General features: G+C 41.2%; 1 protein-coding gene across 7 annotated transcripts in view; it reads right to left on the bottom strand.

The window, feature by feature from the left end:
- OSBPL2 (oxysterol binding protein like 2) overlaps positions 1-14,435 on the bottom strand; it is a 52,042-nt gene extending 37,607 nt beyond the window's left edge. For 2 of the 7 annotated variants that reach the window (XM_039498404.1, XM_039498405.1), the window contains exons 1-4: positions 14,261-14,435; positions 12,945-13,081; positions 10,387-10,489; positions 1,442-1,525 (exon numbers count right to left, since the gene is read on the bottom strand). The gene's annotated coding sequence lies outside the window, so the exon portion shown is untranslated. The other 5 variants (XM_039498407.1, XM_039498406.1, XM_039498408.1 and 2 more) reach the window with 5 other exon arrangements.
- Between the last annotated feature and the right edge of the window lie 681 nt (positions 14,436-15,116).

Below are 15,116 nucleotides of genomic sequence, written 5' to 3'. Positions count from 1 at the left end.
GTGTCAATGTATTTACCATTGTCATCTAACCCTTAGACAACCCAATTGAAAACATGCCTTGAGTCCATTAATGAGAGAGAGAGAACCACATTTCATCAAGGCAGCCTGCAACATAGGAGTTTTTCTGAACTGTTCAACACCGACTGTTGACATAGCCATATCTACAAGTAACAACTTCTGCCATCTCCAGCTGGCCAGAATGCCCTTGTGGATGACCACCTGTCCTCTGTGAAACACGCCTTTGTTGCTTCCCATCTAGACTGTAGTAATGTAGGCCACGAACTTGAAAGCATCAACCTTGAGAGAATTACAACTAGTTGAGAAAGCCTGGGCTCTAGGACCCACCCACCCCTCAGGGTCCTAGAGCCTGGGCTGCAGCCTGAACGTGGAAGTCTACACAGCAATGAAAGAGCCCCACAGACCGAACCCAGCAAGTCCATCAGCTGGCATGGGCCAGCTGCAGGTTTTTCTTTGTTGTGTAGTCATACCCAACCAACCCCCCTAAGGGTTCCTTTGGTTTTTCTGAGGGTAAGGGGGTGCGCTAAGAGAGAATATGTTTCTTTGCTGTAAATTTAGCAGTCTGTTATTTAGTGTGGTTTACACTGAATATTCTCTCCCTGTATCTGAATATATAGTGTTTGTAGAAGACATAGCTCTCAGACCATTCTCCTCCTTTTCCATGTTGACAATATCTTAAAAGGTTTTGCATTACATTCCTAACTCAAGAAGTTACCTACATCCATTGAACACAGAAATATTCAAAAGGCCAAAAAGATTTTATTAAAAACACTGTTAAGAATGTTCATTGAATTAGTTATTTCCCACTGTGTGGCCTACACATGTTTCACTAAAGCCAGTTTTTATTATACACATGCACACACCAGGGTGAGCAAGAGCAGAAAAGAAAGGGGGAAAAAAAAATCTCAATTTCAAACTAAACATTCTATATGCCATATCCACTCCATGTTCATGATGACCTACTGAAAGCAGAGTTGTATGCCATTGTGCTAAACATGTTAAAAGTATGTGCTTGTTTTACATAGAAACAAAATCTGCGTACCTAGAACAGTGACAGCAAACATACGGTGTAATATGCCAGTTTTAAATGGCATGCAGTTGTACTTATAAATTGTGCTAATTTTCATGTGCAAGACAGGGCTTCTACCCACTGAAAACATGGCACGTCCACCTCTACCCTTACCCACTCCCAGTCTGTGTTCTGTTGAACAGGCAAGAAGGAGAATTCTGTTATTTAGAGCCAATATAGAAGTTGTAGTGATGTGTATTTCAACATAAATGTCAGTGTATAAAAAAATCGTGAGTCAAAGTTTTTTCCATCTTGTTGCATTTGCAAGCAGGAGCAAAGGTTGGACCAGTTTTCACTCATTGTTTAAGTAACAGACTGAAGTTTTATGTAACACTTTATGAAAAGCAGACTCACTTTAAAAAGCAGTCTTGTGTATTAACAACATTGAAAGCCTGAAGTATCCCTCAGTTGCAAGCTTGAGACGAAATTACTGTTTATCTGGAATAAAACAAGATAGAGAGATCATCATTTACACTTCATACAGGACTTTCAAGTACAGCAAGCTCTCCTGCTGTGCAACCAAAAACAAAGACTTCAAAAAAAGAGCTGCAAAAGAAAAATACAAAAATGTTGTGGGAAAGAACTGGATGGCTCAAGATACTGGTTTAGCACCTTTTAACTCCAGGTCAAAAGTATGCATCCAGTTCAGAGATATAGTCATTGGAAGCTGGGGGGGGTCATTGGATTTATTTGCAATCAATTATTAGAAATTTAGACAACTGTCCACCAAGAACCAGACTGAGATCACAATCCTCGCTGACAACCAAGGATGGAATGGAAACAAAGGGTGAGCTACATGCCACAGAGGAAACAGTGTGCTCTACCTGTTCTGAGTAGATAGGATCTCAGCCTCCAGGGCTGTCCAACTACAACTTTTTTTTTTTTTTTTTTTTTAAAGTAGCAAGAAAGTTTTTGGTTTCACTACTCCACTGCATTCTCTCATCCACTGAACTCTAGGACATTTTGAATTGTTCTGCCCAGGCTCCCTCTTGACAGTCTTCTGCGGGGTCTTAATCTTAGGTTTAATCTTGATTGTACAAAGCAAAAGAAGATTAAGCAACTTGTCCAGGGTCACACAAGAAGCCATTCCAATTCCTGTTCTCCTCAGCTCCCAGCTGTCTCATTTTTGTGGTGCCATAATTAATAGCCAAATATGTTGTCGGGGTTAATAAACTGATGAAAACAAATTTCTGGGATACAGCTTGATAATGAGTAAGGGAACTGGAGCCCAGATATGTAGGGAAGTGGTTTGGTCGGTTTTGAAATAGAAAGCAGATAAGACAAGACAACAAGGTCAAACTAATGGTTTGATACAGTGTTACTCTCTCAAAAAAATCAAAAAGGATCTTTCAGAACAAAGCCTGCAAGCTGAAGCCAAAGCACAGTCTAATACAGCCTCTTATCCAGATACAACATGATAAGGAGGGGTAACCCCTACTGAGGTCAATGAACATAAGAACAGCCGTACCGGGTCAGACCAAAGGTCCATCTAGCCCAGTATCTGTCTATCGACAGTGGCCAATGCCAGGTGCCCCAGAGGGAGTGAACCTAACAGGCAATGATCAAGTGATCTCTCTCCTGCCATCCATCTCCATCCTCTGACAAACAGAGGCTAGGGACACCATTCCTTACCCATCCTGGCTAATAGCCATTTATGGGCTTAACCTCCATGAATTTATCCAGTTCCCTTTTTGATGGCATTACATCAGTACAAATGAGAAGCAGGTCCAAGAATAGGGTAAAGAGGAATGTTAAGCTGATAAAGTTATTTTAAAAAAAAAAGTTTAGAGCCCAAAGAGCTAGAACTACCCATGGCTGGACTGAAGTTACAGATCCTTTCGGAAGGCATTGCCCCCTTCGGTTACCTGTCAAAGCCAAATCCTGGGTTCTGCTTCCCATGCAGCAGCCAATGACATCACAAACACCTATCTAGTGCTGGAATGAGCTTCCTGTTCTATTACAGGAATCCAACTTTATCTGGTGGCAAGGCTAAATGCTGCAAAAATCAAAACTATTCAGAGTCAAAAGTTGAAGCTAAGCAGGTTAGCAACTGGTGATTTGAGGGACCTCAGAAAAGAGTTTAGACACTTTAGAAACAGAGGTTTTAAACGTAGGGTTTTCCACCAGTATCATATGCTAATAATTCCCCTCCCCCACTGTTGTTCAGTGACTCCGTTTATTGCTGCTGTCCATTCCCAATGGTGGCTGAATGATAAGTATGTACAGCAGCTCTAAAGCACTTTGGGAGCCTTTCAATTGAAAGATTCAATATCAATATTAAATATTGCCTGTTCAATAACCCATATGCAGCAGGGAATTCTGGCCTTTCGGCACCTTTGTGAATTTAGCTTAGACACTTACTACTTTTAAATGATCTGAGGTTTAGTTCCTCTTCGTTCCTATTCTCATTATACTGTGATGGGCTAGCTGTTCAGAACATCTCAACAGTATCATATTTCCTAAACCAGAGTGGGAATAATTTGATGCTTATGTCACTTTTTACAAGACCACGCTAGCGACAGTCATGTGGTCTTTCCCATGCAAACCATCATAGTATTGAATGGATTCCATCTCTGTTTGCCAGAAGTTTACAGGAGGTTATAGTATCTTCTGATCAGAGGATTACCGTTTTGGTCCCACTTAAATAAGCCTTGTGCTTTGATGGTGTTGTAAAACCAACTACAAACAGGTTAAACAAGATATCACAAATATCAAAGTGCCCTAGAGCACAGTTTAGTAATGCAAACACCAATCTTGAAATAAGAATTCTAGTGCCAAGTGACTAAAAAATTAGAACACTTAGGGGACTGAAATCAAATTCCAAACACTAGTCATGTGATCACAAACTCCACTCAGTATTAAATTTGTAAAGGTTGATGCAAGGTTTAAACTACCTGACTCCCACTGATCAAAGCAAGGTACACAACTGAAATGGCAATGCATTTCCAGCAATTTATCTGGGAGTTTGTACACTTTGGCATAGCCGGGTACCTGTGGACGTACCTCTGAGCAAAGCACTGTAAAACCATTACATAGGTTCTAGCATTGCAACTGGTTCCAAGAGGCCTGACCACTGAAATCAACTGGCATAAGTGAAAGTGCAGGGCTCTGCCCATGCAAAACAAGTTGCAAGATCAGGGCCTTACCCTTTTCTAGGGAATAACTTCACATTTATTTAATCCCAAGTTTGGATAATGTACTTTTTTCCTTTTTAGAAATAAGGATCAAACCACTTTTAAAGAACATTAAAAAAAGTTTAAAAAGTCACATTAATTCTTAGACAGGTATTTTTTCTTATTCAACCTTTTGAGTTAGAACATAATCGTGGTGTCCTGTTTGTAGAGCACATCACATAAGGAAAACAGACTTAATTGCTCTTTAAATCACAAAGGCCAGTGGAAAAGGTTCTGTTAAGGCTCATTATTTTGTATAAATACTATGTCAGTTATTACTAAAATCATGTGACCTCTGGAAAGATATTCTGTTTTTAAACTTCTTTCTCCCTTTGTTAATGCAGCAAAAAGCCACCACAGTAACGAACTGATAATTTAGCAGAAATAGTTTGGTCAGGCTTTAAAGTTACAAATAGCGTTGGCTGGCCTAAACATGCCACGAGAGTTACACTGCTCTTAAAAAGCATCTTCACCACCACAAACTGACAACCCATATTTATAAAGTGCAACTGCAAGGGACACTTTTCATGTTAATATAAAGGCTACCAGGAGAACAAAGAATAAGAGTCATACAACAGGATTCCTGGAAAGACAGCCGGGGTTCAAATTCCTGCAGATTCCACTTCAACCGAAGCATACCAGTTGGATTTCAAAGAATAGAAATAAATATTCATGTCTGTTTCTTACAGCTCTCCTGAAAGTGCCAAAACCTAGTGTGTTCCTCTCTAAATGAAAGCTTCAATAACTATTAATCTTAGGTGTAAAACAGCATTACAAGTTCACCGATTAAAACTGACTATTTCAATGCCTGCTGCTATCATCACACTCTCACTATTCTTTCAACCAGAAAACAGCAATGCAGATATCTAGTGAAACACAAAAAAGAGGAATTATTCAGCAAGTTAGACTTGTTTCCTCTCGAAGTCTGACTGCAACAACATTCTCAACCATAATCTGCACTGGAGAAATTAAACAGGCAAGTCCAACATGGAGAGCAATGTAAAGTGCTTCTGTGTGTTTTCTATGTATGTTTCGGGGGGGGGGGGGGGATGGTTTAGGTGAAGCCCAGCTGAAATTTTGGCCCTCTGCCATTTTTTAATCTTTTCTGAAGGGTGCATTTATTTCTATTATAAAAATCTAATCTTCAACCTGATTTGTTATGATTGTTGATTAGGTACTCCAGGCCCTTCATTTTTGAGTGCCATACAAATGGAGTGTATTATTAAACTGATAATTTAGTTCACAATCTCATTTCTAGAATGCTTGATGTGGTGAGTGGCGGTGACGCTGCTAATAAATCTCTGAAAGTTTGGCGTACAACACGTCAGCCAAATATATCTACAAAGACACACATTACCAAATTCTCCTTGCAAACATCCTTCCTCCAACCATGCGGTGAGAGATGGCAACACTGCACAAGCACAAGAAAGCCAGCCAAAACCTCTCACTCCACAATAACCTTGTTCACCCATCTCACGCTCATCTTAAGTCCAGCCAACCATTCTGAGCAGCTGGAGAAGCTATTCTGCATCTAACTTCAACCCAGAAGACACCTGGCAGATGCTATGGGCAGGCTCTGATGTAAACAAATACCTCATGATGAACCCACTGTTGAACTGCCTGGTTCCTTGCACCACCAAAAACAGCGGACAACCATCAACCATGTTAGGATGTTACACAGAAGATGCATGAACTTGATGCACAAATAGAGAATCAAGGATTCGCCACAGTGCAAAAGCAGAGACCTCCAAACCATAAAACACATTGTCCAACCTTTTCATTTCCAGGAGGTATAGCAAAGGTGCACTTCTGCATCTCCTGAAGCCCTCCAATGGATTTCAAATCTTTCTATCAACTTGTAAATGTTGCTATTTCCATACAAAATATTATGATCAATTTTTCCTCTCCTAGGTATGCAGACCTTCAGTCATATTTCATCAGAAGACATTGCTGCCCTGTTGTTTCTGAACCTTACATTCACCTTTACTCCTTTGCCATCTGAAGCCATACTGTATTGGGATTATGCTAACTTTAACCTTACCCTATGGATTTCCCTTGAGAAATAACGTAGTGTTGTACTGCCCTCCCCAATAAATGTTAACGCCCATGATGTTACTTTGTTTTTTATATTCACAAAGCCCCTAGTGAACACTATTTTCAATGTATATGTTACACTTACAGAGATGAGACAGATAAACCAATCCCTCATTACTGATCCTGTAAAAAAAAAAAAAAAAACACACACACACACCTCACATTTCTTCACTAAATTGTAAAATTCATGGTCCCTTATTGGTTCCTAGAGGAAATTATCTTGTGCATTACCCTTTGGGGGGAAATGGTTGCTAATGGGTTAGTGGTACAATAAGAGTTGGCTAGTAAATTCCATCAGAACAAGCCTAGTGTCTGTACATGTGGTGTTATCTCTGAGCCACTTGTAGGTCATATTAATAAAGAATTTCCCTTGTATGGCAAGAGAGAACCTTAATTTGATGTCTTTTCTTCCCACTTCTACTGACAAAACTTAAAATTTAAATTTGTTTCATCCTGTCACAAATCATGCAAGTCTTTGCAAGATTTTCCTAGGTATTTACCTTCAACCAATGTCTGTATTTAGTTCACAAATCCACAGCCAAATTACTCCCCACATAACTTTTACAGCAAGGGATGTTTATTTGTTTCTTATAAAGCAATGAATATAGTCCATGATCTTTATCTTGAAGGCTTTGCATGGTCTAGTGAAAGCTCCTGTCTGACTGCCTTAGGGCTTGGCTACACTGGAGAGTTGCAGCGCTGGTGGAGGCTTTACAGCGCTGCAACTTAGTAACTGTCCACACCTGCAAGGCACATCCAGCGCTGCAACTCCCTGGCTGCAGCGCTGGCTGTACAGCTGGTCTGCTTGAGGTGTAACTAGTGCAGCGCTGGTGATGCAGCGCTGCTCGTCAAGTGTGGCCACACACAAGCGCTGTTATTGGCCTCCAGGGTATTAGGAGATATCCCAGAATGCTTTTAACTAAATTACTCTCTTTGTTTTGTTATGATGCCTTTCTTTGTTTTGTTGTGAACTCGGGGCTCCGAGAGCTGCTTATCTAAAAAACAACACAGCTCTTGTTTGCTGTGATCAATCTGTAACTGACTGTGAACAATCAATTGAGATAACCCACTACCTTGCTGTGAACGAGGCAGGCAGGGGGATGAGTGTTTGCTTGAGGAGAGAAACAGCATCGGGGAGGGGGAGAAAGGGAGTCCGTTGGAGCAGCTGCTTATCTGGTCTGCAGGCTGTTTGCAGTTAAGAGTAAATGAGGGGTCGGGGAAATTTTCAGATTTTGCAAGGCAGGGAGCTGATACACAGTGTCGGCTCCAAAAATCCACTCTCTCTCTCTCCCCCACGCTCCCTGTCACACTCCACCCCACCCCCCTCTTTTGAAAAGCACGTTGCTGCCACTTGAACGCTGGGATAGCTGCCCATAATGCACCACTCCCAACACCACTGCAAATGTGGCCACACTGCAGCACTGGTAGCTGTGAGTGTGGCCACACACCAGCGCTTTCCCTACACAGCTGTACGAAGACAGCTGTAACTCCCAGCGCTGCACACCTGCAAGTGTGGCCATACCCTTACTTATAAAAGCAAGTACACTACCCTTCCCCTTCGTAGAGACTCTTTAGGGAACACTAGAAATGCTGCTGGCATTGTTATACAATGCCTTCCTCCCATTCCCACCTCACCTGGGGATTTAAATGCTGAAAGATCTGTTCAAAAGTATGGCTATAATTAAGGTTAAGATTTTGTCTCAGTTTCTTTTAGTAAAAGTCACGGACAAGCCGTGACCTGCCTGACTTTTACTAAAAATAACTGGGGGGGTGGGGAGAGAGGAGAACGATAGCTGGAGCCCCATGGGGGGGGGTGCAATGACAGTCCAAGCCTCACCGCTGGGAAGCAGCAGAGCCCCAGCTCCAGCTGACGGGGCAAACAGCCCCGGCTGCAGCTGCTGAAAGCCGAAGCTGAAGAAATCACGGAGGTTTGGTAAAGTCACGGAATCCGTGACTTCCATGGATCGTATCCTTAACTATAATATTATCCTACAGTCTGAAATGAGCCTGAACATTGTCTTCCCCCCCGACACACAAAGTAGTTTAAAAAAAACAGAAATAGAATTAATTCACTAACTGTGAATGATGCTGGATTGTTGTAAACAGAGATGGAAGCAAGTAACGTAAAGCACAGTCAGTGGCACTGAAAGTTTCACCAACACACTCGTGAGGTCATCAGTGTGATTCAACACTGACATGCAGAGACCATATCTGATGTGAGAGGGCAGTTCAGTCTCAACGCCAACCTGCCCTAGACTTATATACCTTTACTAATCTCATATGCCACTGAGTCCCTCCTTTACGCTTTTTCTTAAAAACACACAACACAATATTTTTAAATGCACCAAAATGTACAAAAAAACTCCAAGTTTGCCAACCTCCTTCTCCATGTCAGCTAAAACTCCCTAAGAAAGAGTCATAATAATGATGTCTGTTTAAAAAAAAATTTAAAAAAGAATCAATGAGCTATATTTACATAATGACCATTTTGGGGACAATTTGCTTTCAAAAGACAAATTTAAAAGAAGAATAGATCTTTTATCCTAAGCAGAACAGCATTAAGCAATTGGTACATGAGGTATAATAGCAGGACTACCCACCCATTTTGCGGCAGTACGTAAGCACCTCACTGTAAGCCCACAAGAATCCTGAGCTCTTAGCAACAGGCAAATAATCCACGGGATGGTTTTGAATTCTTACCATTTGCATACCACTTACTCTAGCATGTTCAGTAAAAGAGAAAAGCAACATACCCATTTGCTCACATATTTTGCTAGCATGGCATCATGCCTAATCATACTTAACATTTTGTGACCAATGCCATTACTTGACCATTAAAGTTTAAGGATTACAGGAACAGTTACTGTATATAACAGCAAGGCAGAAAACAACACAGAACAGTAAAGCGTAGTTACAGGTTTAGTTTATAGGCATCAGCACCCAGAAGCATCTCATCAAGCATAATGCCACTGCTCATCAATTCTCTTCATATATATATCCAATCATACGTTTGTTCTGTACGAGGTACTCCACTATCAGCCATTTCCATGGAGACCTACTCTTGAAGCATCATGAAAATAGCCACGATACAAAAAAAGTCAGCTGTTGTAGCCCTAGCGACTTACCAACATAGTGCAAAGTGCTACCAGTAAACAACCACGCTTCTATATACACATCAGCAATTACTGGGACAGAACCCAATTGTCTAGCACTAACACATGCAAACAGTCCTACAGATAGATTACTTAGTGCTTCACGATGAGAACTTACTGAAAATTAGTAAAATCAGAGTTTCTACTATGGTGTCATCTCTTCAAAAGCAATATTCATAACACAGATGTTTATGTAAACGGGAATCAGTCTAATATGTTTGTGGTCTTCAAGAATTAAAGTATTAAGAAAGTTTAACTTCTTGACCTAGGATATCTTTCTATTTATAATAAAATTTTAATAAAAAAGCCGTTCCTCTTACTTTTAGTCCACTTTATTGGCTAACCAGTTTGCAACAGTGTCAATAACCCTGACACTCAGTCACTAACAAATGTATTGTAGTTTCATTTGTAACTCTAGAGGTACAGTAGACAACACTCTCGTTTTACTATAAACAATTGTTTAGCAACACTTGATTTCTGAAAATTTCTAGAAAAACCTCGAGAAAAAAAAAATCAGTTCAAAACAAAAAACTCTCCCTTCAGTACATATCTCTTTACCAATACTACTGAATAAACACCACAATTACCATCAACAGAGATATCTAACATCTGAAACTTTGATTCCTAGATTTATAATATTGATAACGATAATATGGAAAGGACCAAATTTAGAAGTGCATGCCCATTTCTGCAACTGCATGCACCACTAGCCACATGTGCATGTGACTGCTGTATCTGCAAATACAACAAAATGGAGGTACTCAAACTCGTACATTTTGTGGGTGAAAGTGGTCTCCTACCCACTGAAAATTTGGGACAAAAAATAAGCTTATAACACCATTAGATTTTTAGACAACTTTAGAATTCCTAGTTATCTTACCTCCTACTGGAGTACTTATAGCAGGTGATAAAATCAAATGCTTGTACACAGTAAAATATATTGAAATACTTTGCAGAATTTGCCAAGGCCAGGGATTTGTTTTCTAAAATAAAGGGAAAATAAAAGTATGATTAAACAAATTTAAAAAACAGGCTCAGTTTATTCTTATACCTCATTAATCCTGAAAATTAAGACATTAGTTTTGTACACCTGGCTCACAGTGTATTTTTAAAAGCATATCTGAGACCAATATTAAATCCCCATTTGACACATTCTAATTGTTTAGCATACAATTTGCTATGTTGACTCTTTTAGAATACAAAGAAAAACTATTCTGTCCTCCCACTCTTTCTGGAAATGAATTATTTAAAAGAGTGAAGGTTGAGGGCAATATCCTACACTGCAGAATCCACAGCAATACATGCCAGAAGATTTTAAACAAGATATGTTTGTATAAAATCCTACATTCATTTACAATCAATTTTTACATTATGCTCCAGAAAGTATTCAAAATACTGCATCTTCCAATAAACTCTGTCTACAAGCAGATTTACCAATTCTCTCATTGCTCACACTTCACATTTCTTTCATCCAGATGAGGAAGTTCCTGTGACAAGCTTGTCATCAACCCATTTAATTTAGAAAAAAAAAAAATCTTGGCTGTTCTGAATTACAAATGTAATTCAGATTTCTAAGTATACTTACCGCATGTTTTGGAAAAATAATAATTAATGCAAACACACAGAATGCAAAATCACACATACTAGTTATTTTGCAGAGAATATGACAAGAATTGTAAACAAACATACTAAGAATCTGTGACACTATGGTGTCTAAGTATCTAGAGCAGAAAATTCTTTTCAAGAGGTATTTTAATAAATCAGGTGACAAAATCAATATCGACTGAAGGACAAGAAAAGAATGCTGACGTATAATAGGAAGTCTTAAATAACAAGGAGTTTGATGTAACACTGGTATGTTCAAGGGCAAATTGCCTTACAAGACAAATGCAAATGAGTTATTCACTTAAAACTTCAGAGTACTTATGTGCAAATCCTGGTTTCAAGCAGTTATCTATATGGAATATATTTATATCTGTGCAAAACTACTTAAATACTATACAATGTCTTAAGGCTAAAAAAGATTGCTGAGTGTGCTTTGAGACACTAAATGAAAGATATTGTGAAGCTTATTTTGTATTTAGTTTGATGAGTATGAAGTACAACATTCATTTGAAAAAAAAAAAGAGAGACATGCAAGTAGCATTATAGTTTTATTTATAAAAGCTGCCAGCTAAGGTAAGAAATTATTTTGAACTGTTGTGGAAAGCTAATGAGAACATGGTAATTGTTCTTAAGTATGAAACTAAGAAAACAAGTATAAATATCCAACAAAGAAAGCAACCCTGAATGGCTACAACAATTAAACCAAGTACATTTATGTAGCCAGTAATGCACACAATTAAGCTTTTGGATCAGTCTCAAGACTCTCATCCTTCATCTCTTTTAGGAGTCCAATCTACAGTAAATTACTCCAGAATAATGACTGTTCTTCAGCTATCCCCAGGGATGGAATCTGTAATCTAATTAGCTTTTTGTGCCTTTAACTTCTGCGATCTGTTTATGAAATTGCATTGGCATGTCCAAGGAACTAATTTTGGAAAAACAGTGTCTTCTGCTTCATGAAATACATGCCATATGTATTGAGAGCAGCTGTTTCAATATTTCCTTTTCAGAATTCATCATCAGATTGCCTTTTGAAGTTAAGTCAACTGAGGTGTGCTGATGGGCAGCTTCCCTGAAACTTCCCTCAAGAGTCAGAAGGCAGCTACACGTCAGTTTCTGCTCAACTCTCTCACTGTACAGCCCAGAGAACAACTCATCAGTCTTCCCAGATTCACTGTCCATTACGTTCAGCACACCTTCATTTAAAATTCAGGAGCTATAAAACTTTATTTTGCTTTAAGTGAACAAGAAGATACAAAGGTTAATACATTTCCTATTAGACCATTACAAAGAGTCACTCACACAACTTGAGTGAATAATTATTTTGAGGAAGGCTCTGTCTACACTAAATGAAAAGGCACTGTAAGAAACAACAGCTTATAATGCCTTGTGCTTCAGTGCTACTTCAACCAGTCCTCCTATCACTATCCCTGCCTCACAATGCCTCAAATTTGGAAGTTGCCAAAAAAACTCCTGCTTCCAGCAAGCACACTGTGGTGTTTCAGGAGTCCCAGAACAGTTGTAAGATGTGACGCATATGGCTGCCCCCAGGTGTCAATGTGAATGCCACAGTGTAGATGTGCTCAACTATTGCAAGGATCAGTAAAAGAAACAGCCATTCATGCAATCAGTATCCCTGAAACATTTTTCTTGGGGGTGCAGACAACGCTGAAAAAAGGGAGACGTGTGAGCAAGACAGATAGGGGAAAAGATGAAACAGTGATACTCTGATCCTAAATACACTGCAGATCAATGTCCCCTTCACTTCTGCTACTTGAAGGTTTAAACAAAACATGTTTTAATCAAGAAAATATCTATTAGCATTATACATACATTTGCTGATATTCATTGGTGCTGCAAGACTGACACAGGCACACACAAAACCATATGTGCTTCTAGGCATGCAGTTCTCAAGTTCAGGCCTGTAAGTGTTGCAGGAAGACAGACCATACCCTCAAGGAGTTCACAAGCTACATGAACAGACAGTATAAATAAGATTAAAACCCATGTTAGACAAATGGCCACATACTTTACTTTTTTATTAACATGCCACACAAACCTCTGTGAAATATAAAAACAGCCTTTTTCAACTATTTTCCAGGTTGCCTGCTACTCTGCAGATGCTCTGCAAGAGGGGGATGCTGGGGAAGCTGGAATAATAGAGAATCAAGGGGTATGTACTGACAAGGACTGTGAGTGACAGTTGGGGGGGGAAGACAACTTCAAGCAGGAGGCAATCTGCACCCCGATGCTCCTGAATCATGCTGAAACCAAGCTCCACTTCTGCATATTATAGGAGCAGAGCAGGCTCTTTTCCCTGCCTTACTCTCCTTCCCTAAGTCACACAGGAACGGAACTCTGTTCCCACTTGACATAGGATGTCAGCTGTTCTCCTTACAAAAGGTTCTTCAGCACCTTCCGCCCGTTCTTGTTCCCAACGCCTCCAGATTAGAAGCCTTCCAGTTTAAAGAAGAATGTGTAGTGAAACACATGGCCCCATATGGTGGTAAGACTCAGTGCATCTCGGCAATGTAAATTAGGGGCAAAAGGGGCTAGCCATACGATTTAGGTCTAACGTTATTTGTTCAGCTTTACCGCCTTATACAGATGGAGCCCTAAGCCAGCCACCAATAAGCAGCTATAGGAAGGAAGCCCCTTCTGCCAGGGACGGGACGGGAAAGCAGTGACCCGTCACCCCGAAGCACGCAGACTAGCTCCGTTTCTCCTGCGTGACGGCTCAGCTCCCCGGGCAGCGCACCTGGCTCTCCGCCCTCCAACCGCCTTTCGGGATCGTTTCTCCCCATCTGCCCGCGGCAGCAAGTGGCCTCACCCCGACTGACTAATCCGGGCCTCCCCCTGGGGCTGCTCCAGGGGCTCCCCGTCTGCCGGGCTCCTTCCCCGGGTAGCGGGTCTCCCCCACGCCCCCCGCAGGGAGAGGGGGTCTCCGCCCCAGGCCCGGGGTCCCTCCCCCGCCCGCCAGGCGGCGCGCTCAGGGGCCGGGCGGCGGAGGGTCCCTGCCCCGCGCTGAGGGAGCCCAGAGCGGGGCCTGTTTTCCCCGGGCGGGAGGCTCAGTTACCTCCCCGCGGTCCCACCCGGGCCCCGGCTGCGGAGGCCCCGCCAGGGCGCAGGCCGCGGGCGCCTCCTCTCACCTGGTCCCGCAACAGCCCCGGGCCCAGACCCGCTGACACCAAGGCGGAAGTGCGGCCCCCAGCGTTCCCCGAGTGACAGCCCAGACCGCCAACCGGAAAGCCGGGCGAGGCTCTGGCAACCCCCAAACTGCCTAATCAGTGCCGGTGGGGCGGGGCACATGCTAATGAGATGCCAGGCCCGGGACGCACAGGCCCGACCGTCACTGGCGAGCCTGCTGGCCAATGGCGTTCCAGGAGGGCGTGCCTATGCAAATAAGGGAGGAGAAATCTGGCCCAAGCTTGGTTGCTGCTGGTACGCTTGTAGGAAGTGACACACCCTATTACATGCAAGTCTGCTTAGATTGCACTGATGCCTGTTTTACATCGAGTGCTGCATATTCACATGTCACTGCATCTATTATCTGTCCTACACTTTGCACACTTTGTATATATTATAGACCCTGCTTTCAATGTGTCTGTGTTTCTTATGACCTTTGTGTAGTTTTGCATACTCCATGTATTTCGATGCACTGTATAATATTTTGCATATATTAAATATCTTGCCTAATTGCATAATGACACTGTGCGTATTATGTCTTTCATGTGTCAAATGTATACAAATACAAGAATGTATATTATATAAAACCTGCATGTTTCATTATTATATAGCCCTATTCTTGTGTTACCCACTTACAAATATTCAGTATAACATTCTAACTTTCTTACGGGTGCTAAATGCTCAAACTACATATACTGTATATTCTTACATTTGTTACATTCTTCCAAATATATACTTATGTACAGATTGTACATTTTTTATATATCATTTCCTGTTTTAGATACACATGCACATACACACAAGTTTTTATATTGTCTC

The sequence above is a fragment of the Mauremys reevesii genome, linkage group 13 (assembly GCF_016161935.1).
Source record: "Mauremys reevesii isolate NIE-2019 linkage group 13, ASM1616193v1, whole genome shotgun sequence".
Classification (NCBI taxonomy): Eukaryota; Metazoa; Chordata; order Testudines; family Geoemydidae; genus Mauremys; species Mauremys reevesii.
This window is presented reverse-complemented; position numbering and strand designations above follow the sequence as displayed.